Source organism: Podarcis gaigeae (genome assembly GCF_964106915.1).
Source record: "Podarcis gaigeae genome assembly, chromosome: 7".
NCBI classification, from domain to species: Eukaryota; Metazoa; Chordata; class Lepidosauria; order Squamata; family Lacertidae; genus Podarcis; species Podarcis gaigeae.
In genome coordinates, this window is record NC_139683.1 from 30,720,984 (window position 1) to 30,736,542 (window position 15,559).

A 15,559-nucleotide genomic window follows, 5' to 3' on the forward strand; every position below is an offset into this window, starting at 1 on the left:
GATTTTCCCTGTCATCTTATCCATCTCCACATAATCTAGTAATTTTGATCTCCAATCCTCAATTGTCGGCAAACCCTCTAATTTCCAATTTTTAGCTAACAGGACCCTTGCTGCCGTTGTTGCGTACTGAAACAGCTTGTAGTCTTTCCTTTTTATCTCCCTTCCTACCAATCCCAGCAGGAATGCCTCGGGTTTTTTAACAAAAGTATAGCTTAAAATTTTCTTCATTTCATTATACACACTCTCCCAGAACCCTTTAACCTTTTGGCATTCCCACCACATATGGTAGAAGGTCCCCTCTCTTTCCTTGCACTTCCAGCATTTATTACAGGATCCGTACATTCTGGCTAATTTAACGGGAGTCATATACCAACGGTAGAACATTTTCATTAGATTCTCCTTAAGTGTCACACAAGCCGTAAACTTAAGATGTTGTTTCCATAGTTTTTCCCATTCTTCGAAGTAGATGTTACGGCCAAAGTCTTTGGCCCAGTGTGTCATTACCGACTTGACTTCCTCATCAATTAGATTCCAGTCCAGTAACTGATTGTACATTTTAGACAAAGTTTTTATATTATTTTCCAGGATCTCAATTTGGAATCTAGAGTTTTTATCAGCATATCCTTTATCTTTGATATCTTTCCTAAACATGTCATTTATCTGGAAGTAATGTAGCCAATCATAAACTTGGTTCTTGACCTGCTCGTACGGCCTCATTTTCCACTTTCCTTCCTCTTTCATGACCAGTTGTTCATATGTGGCCCAATTGGCCCTCATATTGGTCTTTTTAACGGACATAACCTCTAATGGTGACAGCCAGTGGGGTGTTTTAGGTTCTAGCACGTCTTTATACCTTTCCCATACCTCAATCAGTGGGCCCCTAAATATGTGATTTCCAAATTCCTTATGCGTTCTCCTCCGCCCATGCCACAAGTAGGCGTGCCACCCAAATCGATTGTCGTGGCCCTCTAAGTCCAACACTTCTCTGTCCTCCAGATTGATCCATGTCTTTACCCAGAATAGGCATGATGCCTCGTAATATAATTTCAGATCTGGCAGGGCGAAGCCTCCCCTTTCCTTCACATCCATCAACAATTTAAATTTTATTCTGGGCTTCTTCCCCTGCCAGATGAATTTTGAGATCTCCCTATGCCAGACTTTAAATATCCTTGTACCTTTGATCACTGGGATATTTTGGAAGAGAAATAATATTCTTGGAAGTACGGACATTTTAATTGTGGCTATTCTACCCCAAAATGACAATCTGAGCCTGCCCCACGTTTCTATATCTTTCTTAATTCCTTTCCATACTATTTCATAATTATTTTTAAATAAATCTATATTTTTTGGCGTTACCCATACTCCTAGATATTTCACCCTCTTAGTCACCTCTAATTCCATTTCTCTTTGTAGTTCTTCAACTTTGTCCTTGTGCATATTCTTAACTATCATTTTTGTTTTCCTTTTATTAAGTTTGAAGCCCGATACTTTTCCAAATTGATCAAATTCTTCAAGTACCTCTTTTGTTGAGTCTATTGGGTCTTCCATTGTTACAACCAGATCGTCAGCGAAAGCTTTAATTTTATATTCGTTCTGACCGACCCTTACTCCTTTTATTTTTTTGTTGTCTCTTATGGAATTAAGTAAGACCTCTAATACCATTACAAACAGTAATGGGGACAGTAGGCATCCCTGTCTTGTTCCTTTTGTTACTATTATTTCTGCAGTCTCTACATTGTTTATTATGAGTCTTGCCCTTTGTTCTGTGTAGATTGCTTTTATCCCGTTGTAAAATTCAGTGCCCACTTCCATATGTTCCAATTGTTTCAGCAGGAAATCCCAGATTACATTATCAAACGCTTTCTCGGCGTCCACGAATAACAACAAACCTTGTTTATCGCATCTGTCTGTTAAGTATTCTATGATGTTTATTATGTTTCTTATGTTGTCTTTCATTTGCCTACCCGGCAAAAAGCCGGCTTGGTCTTTGTGTATACTTTCTACCAGAATGTCTTTTAATCTCTTTGCTAGGATTCCCGCAAAAATCTTGTAGTCTATATTTAACAGGGAAATCGGTCTATAGTTTTTGATCTGCTGTAAATCTGAGTCTTGTTTAGGAATTAATGTGATCAATGCCTCCTTCCACGTCTCTGGTAGTTCTCTTTCTTTGAGGATGTTATTCATTACTTCTTGCAATGGGGTCAGCAGAACTGGTTCCATCTCCTTATAGTATCTGCCAGTAAACCCATCCGGGCCTGGGGCTTTCCCATTTTTTAAGTTCTTAATTGTTGCTTTGATTTCTTCTATCTCAATTAGAGCGTTCAGCTTCTCTTTTTCTACTGTGGAAATCTTATTGATGTTCTTAGCTTTTAAATATCTCTCTATTTTCCTCATGTTATTCCTTTCTGTGTTTTTGAAGAGTCCTCTGTAAAAGTCCAAAAAGGCCTTCCTTATTTCATTGGGCTTATTTATCTCTTCTCCTTCTACCTCAATTTTGTTTATTGTATTCTGCTCCTTCCTTTTTTTTAATTGCCAAGCCAATAGCTTCCCAGATTTATTAGCATATTCGAAGTTCCTTTGTCTTAATTTTTTAACTTTCCATTCTATCTCTCTATTTATCAACATCGCGTACTGGGATTGTAAAACTTTAATGTTATCTTTTATTTTCTTATTTTTGGGATTTTTAGTTAATTTCTGTTCATTCTCCAATATTTGTTGTAAAATTTCTTTTTTCCCTTTTTCTCTCTTTTTATTCTTGATTGCATTATGTTGGATAAAGAAGCCCCGCATCACCGCCTTGCCTGCATCCCACACCACCTTTGGTTTTGTACCATTACCTAAATTATCTTCAAAATATTCTTTTAACCTGTTTTGAGCTTTCTCTATTATCTCTTGGTCGTCCAGTAAATAATATTTCATTTTCCATCTATTTAATCTTCTTTCCAGCCCCTTCAGTTCCATTTTTACTGGGTTATGGTCGGAAATTGTTTTAGCCTGTATCCCCACCCTTGCGGCTCTTGGGATTAATTCTGCCGAGATCCATATCTGGTCTAATCTTGAAAATGAGTCATTGGGTTCTGAATGATAAGTGTGTTGTTTTTCCAAGGGGTATTTAAATCTCCAAATATCCACTAAATTGCAGTTCTGGACCAAAGAGAAAAAGGTTCTAGGTAGCTTTCCTTCTATACTTTTCGTGTCCCTTTGCCTGTCCAACTCTAACGACACCACGCCGTTCATGTCTCCCAAAAGTATAATTTTCTGATCAGCGTAATCAGATAACTTTCCTTCTAGCCTCCTAAAGAACTCTGACTTATTAACATTCGGCGCATATATCCCCACTACTATTACCTTTTCTCCTTGCCAATTAATTTGTACTGCTGCTATCCTTCCTTCTTCATCTTTAAATAATTGTTTCGCTTCGATTTGTTTATTAATATAGATGACCACCCCCCTTTTTTTACTCCGATCTGATGATACAAACTCATTCCCCAGTCTTTGGTTAGTCAAGATTCTTTTATGTTTCCTCGCTATGTGCGTCTCCTGCAGGCAAATAATATCTAGGCCTTCTTTCTTTAGGATATGCTCAATTTTATTCCTCCTGCCCCTATTGTTCATCCCATTAACATTCCAGCTGTAAATTTTTAACGCCATATTGATTTCCTAAAGAGAACGATAGAAAACGGCTACTATTTCCCTTTAGACTCCTCCCTCTGCCCCCCTCCTCTCCCCCTCCTCCTCCCCCGACCCTCCCTCCTCCTCCTCTGGGTTTTCCCCTCCTTCTGCCTCCTCTCCTTTGTCTTCTTCTTTTTGTGGTTTTAGTTCTTTATATTTTCTTAAAAAATTTGCTTGTTTCTTCTGGATTTGTCAATTTTTGCCTCTTGCTCCTATATGTGAAGGAAATTCCTTCAGGGAACTCCCACTTGAATTCAATATTATTTCTTTTCAGTATCTGTACCAGTTCTTTGTAGGGGTCCCTACGTTTTAGGAGCCTAACTGGAATGTCTTTGAAAATAATTATGTAATTTCCCCCAATGTTTAACCTTTTCTCTCTATTTTTTTGGAGGATCCTGTTCCTCATTTCCCTTTCTTTAAATGTAACTAGACAGTCTCCAACAAATTTTTTATTCCTTACTGATTTGACTTTCAATCTGAAAGCCGATTGGACTGTCTTCTCAACCTCTTCTATTGGGGTCTCTAACCATAGGGCTAGTTCTGTTATTAATTTCTCTTTTATGTTTTCACCTTGAACTTCGGGTATGGCTCTCAACCTAAGATTGGCCTCCCTCTGTCTTAATTCATTCAAAGCAATCCAGTCTTTCATGACCTCTTGGCTTTTGTTCAGTTCCAGTATCTCAGCTTTTATCTTATCTTCCTCACGTTTTACATCTCTCACTTCCGTTCTTGTCTTTTTCAGACCTTCCTCCACTGCCTGCGTCCTCCTAAAAACCTCTTTCAATTGACTCTTCAATTCATTTACTGTTACATCTATCTTCTTGTCCACTTCCCCAATTCTGTGTTCTACTTGTTCTAACTTGTGCTCTACATTTTTCTCACTCTGTTTTATCTCCGCAAACATTCTAAGGATCTCTGCTCTAAGTCCCCCTCTTGTTTAGATCCCTTTCTTTCCACTGGTGTTCCCCCTTCAGGTCTTTTCCCAGTGTTTGACATTCTTTTTTTTTTTGCGATACCCAATGCCCGATACTCAATATATCAGAGTGTTTGATTGCTAACACTTATTAACCAATTCTAATTTGACCTTAATTTAGACCCGGCCCACAGTCTTTTAACAGTCCTTAAGTTGCACACGATGATCCACTTACTTCTTTTCAGCGTATTGTAACTTTGGGGATATCAAAAAAAAACCGTAGAAACCATGAAGTCTTAGAGTTCAGAAGTTCAAGGGTTCATGTAAAAGCAGTGGGGAGTATATTCTCAATCAACTCAAAAAGCGTTTTGGAAGGTTTTTTAACAGGCAGGAGGTGGGGATTTGCAACTTCGAAGCCCCCTCGGTTCCACCTGGAGTAAGCTGGAGAGCGGGAAGAAGAGGGGAAAGGGAAAGAGAGGGGGAGAAAGTGGGGAAAAGGGGGTATGAAACAATGAAAGTAGGGAGAAAAGAGAAGAGAGTGGAAAACAAAACAGAACAGAATCCCAGACGTGATAATCACTCTGTCCACTAGATCAGTGTTTCCCAACCTTGTGCCTCCAGATGTTTTTGGCCTACAACTCCCATCATCCCTGACCACTGGTCTTGCTAGCTAGGGATGATGGGAGTTGTAGGCCAAAAACATCTGGAGGCACAAGGTTGGGAAACACTGCACTAGATGGCTCTCTCCGTCGCTGTTCAGCTTTGAGGTAGACTCTCTACGCAGCAAGCCGAAGGGCCCCACAGCACAGGATTAAAGATTACTTTCGGTCGCCAGACCGTCATCAAAATTCGCAAATCGCAAATCAGTACAGCCCGCACCCGGGCATCTTCTCTCAAGCTAGTTTATGTTTCAGATCAGGCTTAGTGAGGCAGCTGCCTCAGGGCAGCAGGTATGGTACAGCTGGGGGGAGAAGCAGATCTGGATCCAGGGGAAGCTAGCTGTTCGCCACCCTGCCGCTTCCCCTCTGCCACCACTGACTTCCCCTCTGCCCCTGCCACTGCTACCTCCTCCTGTCAATGCCCACCAATGCCGCCTCCCCCCCCGCCAATGTTGCCAACTCCTCTCCCGAGAGAGCCAGTGTGGTGTAACGGTTAAGAGCGGTGGACTCGTAATCTGGTGAACTGGCTTCGCTTCCCCGCTCCTCCACATGCAGCTGCTGGGTGACCTTGGGCCAGTCACACTTCTCTGAAGTCTCTCAGCCCCACTCACCTCACAGAGGGTTTGTTGTGGGGGAGGAAGGGAAAGGAGATTGTTAGCCGCTTTGAGACTCCTTAAGGGGAGTGAAAGGTGGGATATCAAGTCCAAACTACTACTACTACTACTACTCCTCCTCCTCTTCTTCTTCTTCTTCTTCTTCTTCTTCTTCTTCTTCTTCTTCTTGTTCCCGATGCTGACTCTTCCTCCCCAGCCTTAATTTCAGCCTTTTTCTTGACGTCATTGACTGGGTGGGGAGGCAGAGGTGTCATTGGCAGTGGGGAGTTGCAGCATTTTCTGTGTTGCCCAAAGCAACACAGTACCTCAGGTTACAGACGCTTCAGGTTACAGTCGCTTACAGACTCTTCTAACCCAGAAATAGTACCTCAGGTTAAGAACTTTGCTTCAGGATGAGAACAGAAATCTTGCAGTGGCGGTGTGATGGCAGCAGCGGGAGGCCACCTTACCTCAGGTTAAGAACAGTTTCAGGTTAAGAATGGACTTCCAGAACAAATTAAGTTCTTAACCCAAGGTACCACTGTATTGGGATTTTGCTGGGAGTGAGGCAAGGTTTTGAAACCAATGATTTAGCAGACAGATACAAATCCAGAAGTTTCTTTCCACTTTGTCAAAAAGGCTCACAGGAGCACAGATGAAGTTAACAGGTAACAAAAAGAGACCACAGAGTTATTAGCCACCTTTTAGAAGGCTAGGTATCATTATTTTGCATTGTTCAATGGCTGCTTAATTTTGCAAAGTAGGTGTTTAATGGCTGGAAAAGGAAGTTTCACAAATGGAGTGCCAGCATTAGAAAGTCCCATCCCTGTAAGCAGGGGTGTACCTAGGGATTGACCCCTGCTAAGGGCCCAGGCCTTGTGTGGGGAGCAAAAATTGTGTCTTTCCATTCTGGCTTCTCGCACCAGCCCTGTGAGGTCTCCTCCCCAGTTGGCTGGCAGTACTGTTAGCTCCTGGCCCATGGTGCAAGGGAGCCTAGGTTCGTTTCTGCCTGTAAGGTACTACCTCACTTCTGCAAGGATACTCAGAGTAAGGCCTCAGTTGAAAATCTCAATAATCCAACAGATTTTATGTGGGAGCATGCTGTCCTTCAGAGTTGTCTTTGTTTTTAATTCTATTATGTATTTTGTAGGTTTTTTATGTTGTAATTTTCTTTGGTGAACTGCCCTGAGTTCTATGGGTATAGGGGGCGGTATACAAATAATAATAATAATAATAATAATAATAATAATAATAATAATAATAATAATAATAGAGATGGACAGGCATCAACAAGCTTTATTGTCACAATTGTTTCATAATTCCTTGTCAAACCTCCTCCAATAATTTTCTTGAAGACCTTTTGTGGCAAATCCTATTCAACTTCTCATTGCCACCATGTTTACTTGACAGTGAATGTACATGATTTCAGTTTGGATTCCTTCCAAATTAATAAGGTTAGAACATAATTGCAACTTTAAGATTTCAGAGTCCTTAACTCATTGTGGGCAAAAATGCATGCACAAATAATCAGCTGTTTAATTTGGCGGGTGAAAATGAAAAAGCAGTGCAGAACAGACATTCCCATGGAACCAATTGGTTGTTAATCCATCCCATAGATTCTCAGTGGGACAGAGAAACAGAATTAATAATAGCATTTCTTCAGTGGGTTTCATGCAACACTAAATCTACTGAAGGGGATTCTGTGAGGATGCAGAAGAGAGGTTTTGTAATTCGGCACTTCGATACATTGAAAAGTGCTGCAAAAATGTAAATAAATAAATAAATAAATAAATAAATCTCAGCTGGCCATGTTATGCCTGAATGGAGTCTTTGGGAAAATTGATTTGGGAATCCAATCCCCAAATCTGTTTTATTTACATTTATTTATTACAGTTATGTATATGCATAGATCCTATTTTTGGCACCTTCATTATTTACCCTGTTTCCAGATGTGTCCAAGATTCAGAATATGTCAACATGGTGAAAACCCACCCACCAAATATTTCCTGATTTCTTCATGCGCTTTGTATTGTGGCCTCGTGGTGGCAGAGTAGGCTAAGAAATCGCATTCACGTGGGTAGATTTAGGACTGAACATCTGTATGTGTGGCAGCAAACATAAGGTATTAGACTGACGATTCCTTTGTCTGCAGTCCAGCTTCCCCGGTTCTTTTTGATGCTCTGACTTTCTCTCATTAGATTGGTAACAGTGTCACCTCTTCATAGGATAAATCCAGGAATTTGATACTGCAGTGATCTGGAAGCAGAAGACCCCAAAGAAGGTAGAAACAAAGAGAGAAGTTTATACTCTTTTGCTCAAGTCTTGGGACACACGCACGCACACTCTGTGTGTGTGTGTGTGTGTATTCACACACTCTGTAGATGCTTTCAAGTAGTATAGATGCCACGTTTCAGATGGGTGAGAGACAAGTCTGAATAACATTATGCCCATATCACAGGGAGTAATGAGGTGAAGCAGGAAGAGTGAGAAATGTACTATAACCCTGCCATTAATGTAATGTAACAATCCACTGCTAACATCTGCATATGGCAGAATAGGAACAGGCTGAGTGAGAGTGGCTGCAATATAGTCTTTTCTTACAGGGTTACAGAACCACCCTGCATTATGCTCTCCGAGGTTGCACCCCCGCATTAGGCTTCCTGCATTTTCGACAGGTTGTGAAGGCTGATAGATAGGAGCTGCTGTAGCTCTCTAATAAAGGCTTCAATTACTGCCACCAAAATACTACATCACAGACACATGTCTTTACTGGAGCACTACATGCAGATAGATAGATAGATAGATAGATAGATAGATAGATAGATAGATGACCATGATAGATAGATGATAGATAGATGATAGATAGATAAGGAGTTTATAAAGAATATGCAGATGTTTCAAGTGACCTCATTTGACTAACTTGGCACGTGTATCTAAATTACTTGAAATCAGACGGTTATGTTGTAAATAGTGCCGCAAAATTAATCCATCGCCTTTGCAAAGATATCTATCTACTTAGGTACCAACTTTAGGGTTCATACCTGGTATTGGGCCACGGAGACAGCAAGGATCCTGCTGGGGCATAGCGTTTTCCACCCTGCTAACCACCAAATTCCCTGGCTGAGGTGGTTTCTGAGCTTGTGTTGGAGAACCTCAGGACTATTGTTTGGGAGGCTTCAATGTCTATGCTAGGAAGGGCCTGCTTGGGACTTTATGGCTGCCATGAGGATGCCTCAGTAGATCATCAGCACATGACATTTGTTTTCTGCCACTAGGGAAATGAGGTATTGTTAAGCACAAACTCTTTCCTTCTGGGTTTGGATTGACAGTGGAAATCCTTCCCTGAAGGGTGGGAGACAATTAAGTTGTCTGCCCCCCCCCCGGGCACCTATGGGATCCAATGGATTGCTGAATACTCTGGGGAACTTTCTGGTTGACAGATTCTGTCAAAGCTTTGGTCTCAGTATGGAAGACAAGAGTAGGGAGGGGGATTGACTCAAATTCTCCCTGGTACCCTCTCCAGTGCTGCAGAGCCTATAAGGCTCCTTGGTTCTCGACGGTCTACAGGCAATTAAGCAGCTCAGATGATGGCTGGAGTGCAAATGGGCCAAGTACCACAGTGAATGTGGTCAAGTACAAGCAAGATGATAATGTTGTGTTTACTATGTGGCAGGAAAAGAGCACATTGGAATCATGTTTGGAAGGAAGTTGTTTGGAAACCTTTGCTTACCTGCTGTGTCACCTATTTCTTCTTCTTCTTCTTCTTCTTCTTCTTCTTCTTCTTCTTCTTCGCTAAAGACTTTGAGGTTCTACTCAGATCTTGATACCAAAGTATCTCATCTGGGATGGTATCCAGCACACAGTCTAGTCAAGTTTCTTCTTTTGATCAGTTTCCGTCGTTGCAGACTGAAACAGTCAAGCCACATGTTCTCCCAATCCCTTTCCTGGTTCCCATTGGCTTGAAAAAGGCAGTGGTGCAGTCTTTCCCGAAGAGTGATGATATTAAGACCCCTGAACAGTTTGAGACCTTGATGCTTGAGGAAGCACTCTCCCCATATATTCCTGCCCAAGAATTAAGATTCGCCGGAGAGGTTCACCTCCACATTTCACCTATGGGATATGTGCATCTTCTTTGTAACAAATTTTTGCTGGTGCAAAACATTTTGCCAGTGGAAGAAGACATACAGCTAAGGGTCTTGAACTTAGTACTGCGTTGAATCCAATCTCGAGCTCTCTTTAAAGTACCACACAGGATATGGGAACAAAATGATAAAAGATAAAGCACTACATTAAAAGGTTGCAAAAATATAGGTCAAGATAATGAGGCCCACACAGAAGCACAGTAGTTGCGTAAAAGCAACAATTTATTAGAGCAGTTAAAGTTGGACCACAGTCACCATTTATCTCAGCGCTGTTCCTGAATGAGCAAACACCACGCCAAATGTTAATTATTAAAATGGGCACCATATGCATATTTTCTTTTAAAAAAAGAAACAGCAACAGCCAAGAACCACTCACCTGATTGGAAAGAATCACTCTGTTTTAGAATAGTGAAGTGAATGGTTGTCTTAACCTAGCTCTTTTTGCCAGTTTGTAGTTTTTGACTTAGGGATGATGAGAATACATCTCCATTCCAATGGGTATTTAGGGCACTGTTTAAATGGGAAGAATATTTCAAACAAGGGTTATTGTGATTCAGTGAAATAAAACAAGAGCTAAATATGCTGAAAAAATAACATCCAAATCTAGATCTATGAGGCCCTGTGTCAGATGTAATAGAGGGAAAATGGTTTTGTTTATGGTTTGCTTTCTTATTCCAGGTGGCCAGAAAGGTCCCATCTCATTAGATTGGAAAATGAGTATTTTTATATACAGCAGGCATTCTGTTCCATTCAATCCCTAGGCATTTTGCACAAATGACAGCAAAGGGAGTGGCTATTGGTCCATTTCCATACAAATCTTGTATTGGCTGATATTCACTCAACTCATATAAAACTCTTTAAAAACAGGATAGTGAATGTGAAATGTTCAATCAAAACATGCATAGAGTCTTTCTCCTAATGCCCCCAACTGCATTACTTCATTTGAATCTGAAAACAGACGGGAGTGCTCTGAAAAACACATATTTCATTCCCTGTAACTGAAGGGTAATACAGGTAGAGATACAACAGAAGAGGGGTGGGTGGGGGAAGGGGGTAAGCCATCTCAGCCTGCTTTCAGAAGAAAGCCTCTTTTAATTCATTCCATTTCAATTTTGCATCGGTGCTGCCTTCCCTTTAGCCAAATTAATTTTGCCATGCTTTTGCACGGAAATAATGTCACACTGAAATCCAGGCAGTCCCTCCTTATCAGTCAACAACTGTCCCCAGACAAAGCATTTTAATTTTGAAAAAAAGGAAGGGGGAGTGAGACGCAGTGGGATTGGAGCGGCAATACATTTTCATTGACAGCCAGGCAGCAAACAACCTGCGTTCTATAATACCTTTCCTAGAGTGGTGGGGATCATTTTTTTGTGTGTGTGGTAGGCAGAGAGGGATTGGTTTATAGATGCTCCTTCCTGTCTCCCATAGCTGAATTTTTATATATCTCCCTCCAGGGGTGGTTTTTTGTGTGCTTTGTTTAAAGAGCTTCTATGTTAATTTAAAACTCATTATTTTTGCAGGTTCCTTGTCTTTATGGAGCGGTTCCTTGTTTGCTATGTGCCTGTTGTCCAAGCAGCAGGAATGCCATTGTAACCAGAGTGGCGAGCTCAGCCTCCCTGCGGTTTTCCTCTTTAATTGCCTTTATTAGGTTTGTCCCTAAGTGAGGGAAGGCTCCAGCTAGGGATTCAAATATGAGAGGGCACAATGGTTTTATATATATCCTGCAACGAGAAGTCCATTTAAATGTTTTCTTTTTTTTTTAAACGAAGCCATAAAATCAACCAGAAATGATTTTAGTTACCTGTGAAACATTCAGAATAAACAGGATTACTCAAATGGTTCCAATGCTATAACTTCTATCCAGATTAGCATAGATGTGGAAAGGGGCGGGGAGCAGAAATCTGCGTTAATTCTAAAGTTGCAGCAGGACAAATGCCTGCTTTGTAAGGATGCATTAAATATCAGTGCTTCTTAAGAAAATGAGTTCATTTTACTATGACGTGAATCTCTTACTGTGAATAGCTGAATATACAGCACTTGAAAATGTATAATTGTGACTGAAGTAATATCAAGCAGCCTTTCGCACCTTAAAGATGAGAAAATATATTATGACATACGCTTTCGTAGACCATAGTTCACTTCATCAGATGTATCTGATAAAATGGACTGTGATCCATGAAATCTTATGCCATAACATTTTTTTCTAGCGTTTAAGGTTCTACAAAGTGCTTAGTTTTTGCTACAACATCCTAAGGCTGTGTACACACTCCTGCTTACTCTGCATAGAGTGAGCTTCTACCACTGGTTTGGGAAGCAGTAAACACATGACATTAGCCAGTCTGTCTCTATCCTTTCCCTATCCTGATGCTTCTCATGAAATACTGTGTTTTGATGCATTTTTCTCCAAACCACCTAGGACCTGAACTGCAAAAAGAATGACCTAACTACATTTTGAGCTGGTAATGTGTACACTGCCTAATATGGCTATCTTCCTGGAAATGAATAAAAATCAACCTGTCATGTAGAATTACATACCAAATACAGTCATACCTCGGGTTCCAGACGCTTCAGGTTGCGTTTTTTCGAGTTGCGGACCGCCAAAACCTGGAAGTACTGGAATGGGTTACTTCCGGATTTCGGCGGCAGAAGCACTGAATTGCAACCTGCGCGTGCGCAGACGTGCCACTGCAGGTTGTGGACACTGCGGGTTATGAACGTGCATCCCGCAAGGATCACGTTCGCAACTCGAGCGTCCACTGTACATACCAAGACCTTTGATTCCAAAGGAAATAGGGAATAGTGGTAGACTAATAGTGGGATGCAACAGAGGCAGTATGCTGGTTGGGAAGCAGAGGAGGAGCAGTTAGGAAGTTTGATGGATTTTGTTTCTTGAATGACAAGATGTTTCAGAGAAACAGCAAGAAATGTTCCCATCTCCACAGCAGGGGCCTTAAAACTATCCCCAGTCCCAGCTAGCATGGCCAATGGTCACAAGTGATGGGAGGTATCTGTAGGGTATCAGGTTGCCTATGCCTGCTTTAATGCTTCTTAACACAGGGCTTGCCTGTACTTCTATATTTGCTTAAATTGTTAAGGAGCTGTTAAAGGTGAGCTGGAAGCCGAGTGACCAAGCCAAGGAGTTCAGGCTGAGGAATTCATGGAAACACACCAGAACCAGGAATGCTTTGTTGCTCAGGCATGATCCTAGTTCCAACAGGCAGCCTTTTATAGCCTTGTCTGGCCAGTTTGGGTGAGCAGGACCTTTCCACAGCAAGATGTTTGGCTGCCAGCAAGATGTTCTACGCTAATTCTGATAGCTATATGGCTCACCTTGCAACTCTGGGTGAATGCAAGATTCCATGTGAATTCTAAGGACAGCAGTGGCCATAATTACCAAGTGGGAATCCCCTAATAGTAGCCACCACCAACCTGGTGCCTTCCAGATGTTTTGGACTACAACTCCCATCAGCTTCTGCCAGCATATGCTGGCTAGGGCTGTTGGGAGTTGTAGGCCAAGCCACCTGGAAGGCAACAGTGTGATGATAGCTGCCGTAGAGGAACAGTCAGCACAAAGACACATATGCTTGGTCCACTTATGCCAATAGTCATCAAGGTTTTATCTTCCACATCCTTATCTGGCCCTTTTGCCGCATTCTGATCCAATGTTATTACATTTAAAATCAATGTAAAACATGCATTTGGTTCAAATATCCATAGTTTTGAAAACAGCAACGGAGCTGGAAAACATTAGATTCTACATATCTATGGGGTTACAAAATACAAAATATTACATTTGAGAGGACTTAACTCAATAAATTCCTATGATTCAGTGAATTCCTAAGATTATCAGATTCCAACTAATCTGATAGTTCCCTCTTCAAAGAACTTTGTATTGGCATTGAGATGAAATAATTCAATTGGACATCCATCATGGGTTGCGCTGTGACCGTTAACTTTAGAAAGATGGGGGCTATAGAAGGAATGTACATAAAATCAGGAGCTGATTCAAGCCAACATAAATCACCCCTAATTCTAACCAAATAATCTACAAGCTAAATTCTTATCTATTTTTTGGCATATGCTCGCACCCTCAAACATGTAAGTAAGCACCAACTGGACAACTCAGATAGTAATTCTTGCTCCTTGCAACACACCCAGGTATGCTAAACATACAAGGGCTTGACCTCTTTTGTTTTGGAGTAAGTAAAATAAGGGTAGTGGCCACAGCTGGAGACAGGGATGGGAAAGTTTTCGGCCTCCATAATTTCTGACCATTGGCCATGCCAGCTGATGGGAGCTGGAAGGCCCGGCTTCTGTATCTTCTAATATTAGCATAGGTACGACTGTCGTGGACACAACAGAGCATAACATTAAATGCAATGTGTACATCTCACGAGACGTACAAAAGTGTGCATGCCAAACCTTTGATTCTTTTTAGGGGGTCGTGCTTTGGTAGTAGTAATTGGTGATTTCCCCCCTTCCCAGACTGATTTGAAATTGAGCTCTGCAAACCAAACAAATTCCCAAAATGGGGAAAAGCCAATTTTGCTGATTACTCCCTAACCACTCTGGTTCTACTCCCCAAACACAATGGCACCATGAGGAGGAGGAACAGCAGGGTATGTGTGACTTATTGCTTACGGGGAAGCAGTAGCACCTACGTTTTGTTGAACGATGATGATGATGACGATGACGATGACAACAACAACAACAACACATTCCTCTCTGCTAAAACAGTGCTCCAGTCTTATTATTATTATTACTACTACTACTACTACTACTACTATTACAAATACCCAAGTCAGAGATCCAATCCTTCTAGAAAAACTCGGCGGGGAAAAAATATCTTCATTTGTTTCCAGGATCAACAAATAGTGGGTAACCTGTGGTATCTCAGCATGGTCTGTCACACAGAAAGCCCTGCTTCAAGTTGCTGTGGAGCATCTACCTGAGATTGTAGGGACCAAGGACAGATGCCCCCACAGAAGGCAGTGACCTACTGGATATATACGAGATTAATGTTTAGGGCTTTATATGTTAACAAACCTTGTTCAGTAGCAGATTGACAGCCATTGCGGATCCCATAGGTTCCCAGTTGTGCAATGGAACTTCCCCCTGCCCCCAGGCATGCCGAAATCTATTCTGGGTTTCCCCTACCCCTCTGAAGCACAGGGCATGTGTGGAAAGACAGAGTAGATGGGTTCCTTATACAGTACTGTAGGAGTAAGTTGGCTGGATACCACCTAAGGAGGTGTGTGTGTGTGTTGGTGGTAGTGGGCACTAGTTACAGCCTCAAGGGTAGCCCCACATAGAGTGCATCACAGTAATGACGGCTTGAGGTTATGAATGTATGGACAATTGCAATCAAGCTATCCTGATCCAGAAACAGCTGTACTGTCTTACTAGGCAAAGCTGGGAAAAGTGATGCAGTGAAAGCTCCCTGTACCAGGCCCCTAGCAACTGGTGCTGCTGTTGCAACAATGAAGGCACTAATGATGAATGCGGAGGCACTAGAGCTTAGTAATAATCTGAGATTTACTCTCAGCAACCTGGCGCTCCCTTTAAAATCCACCTGGACAT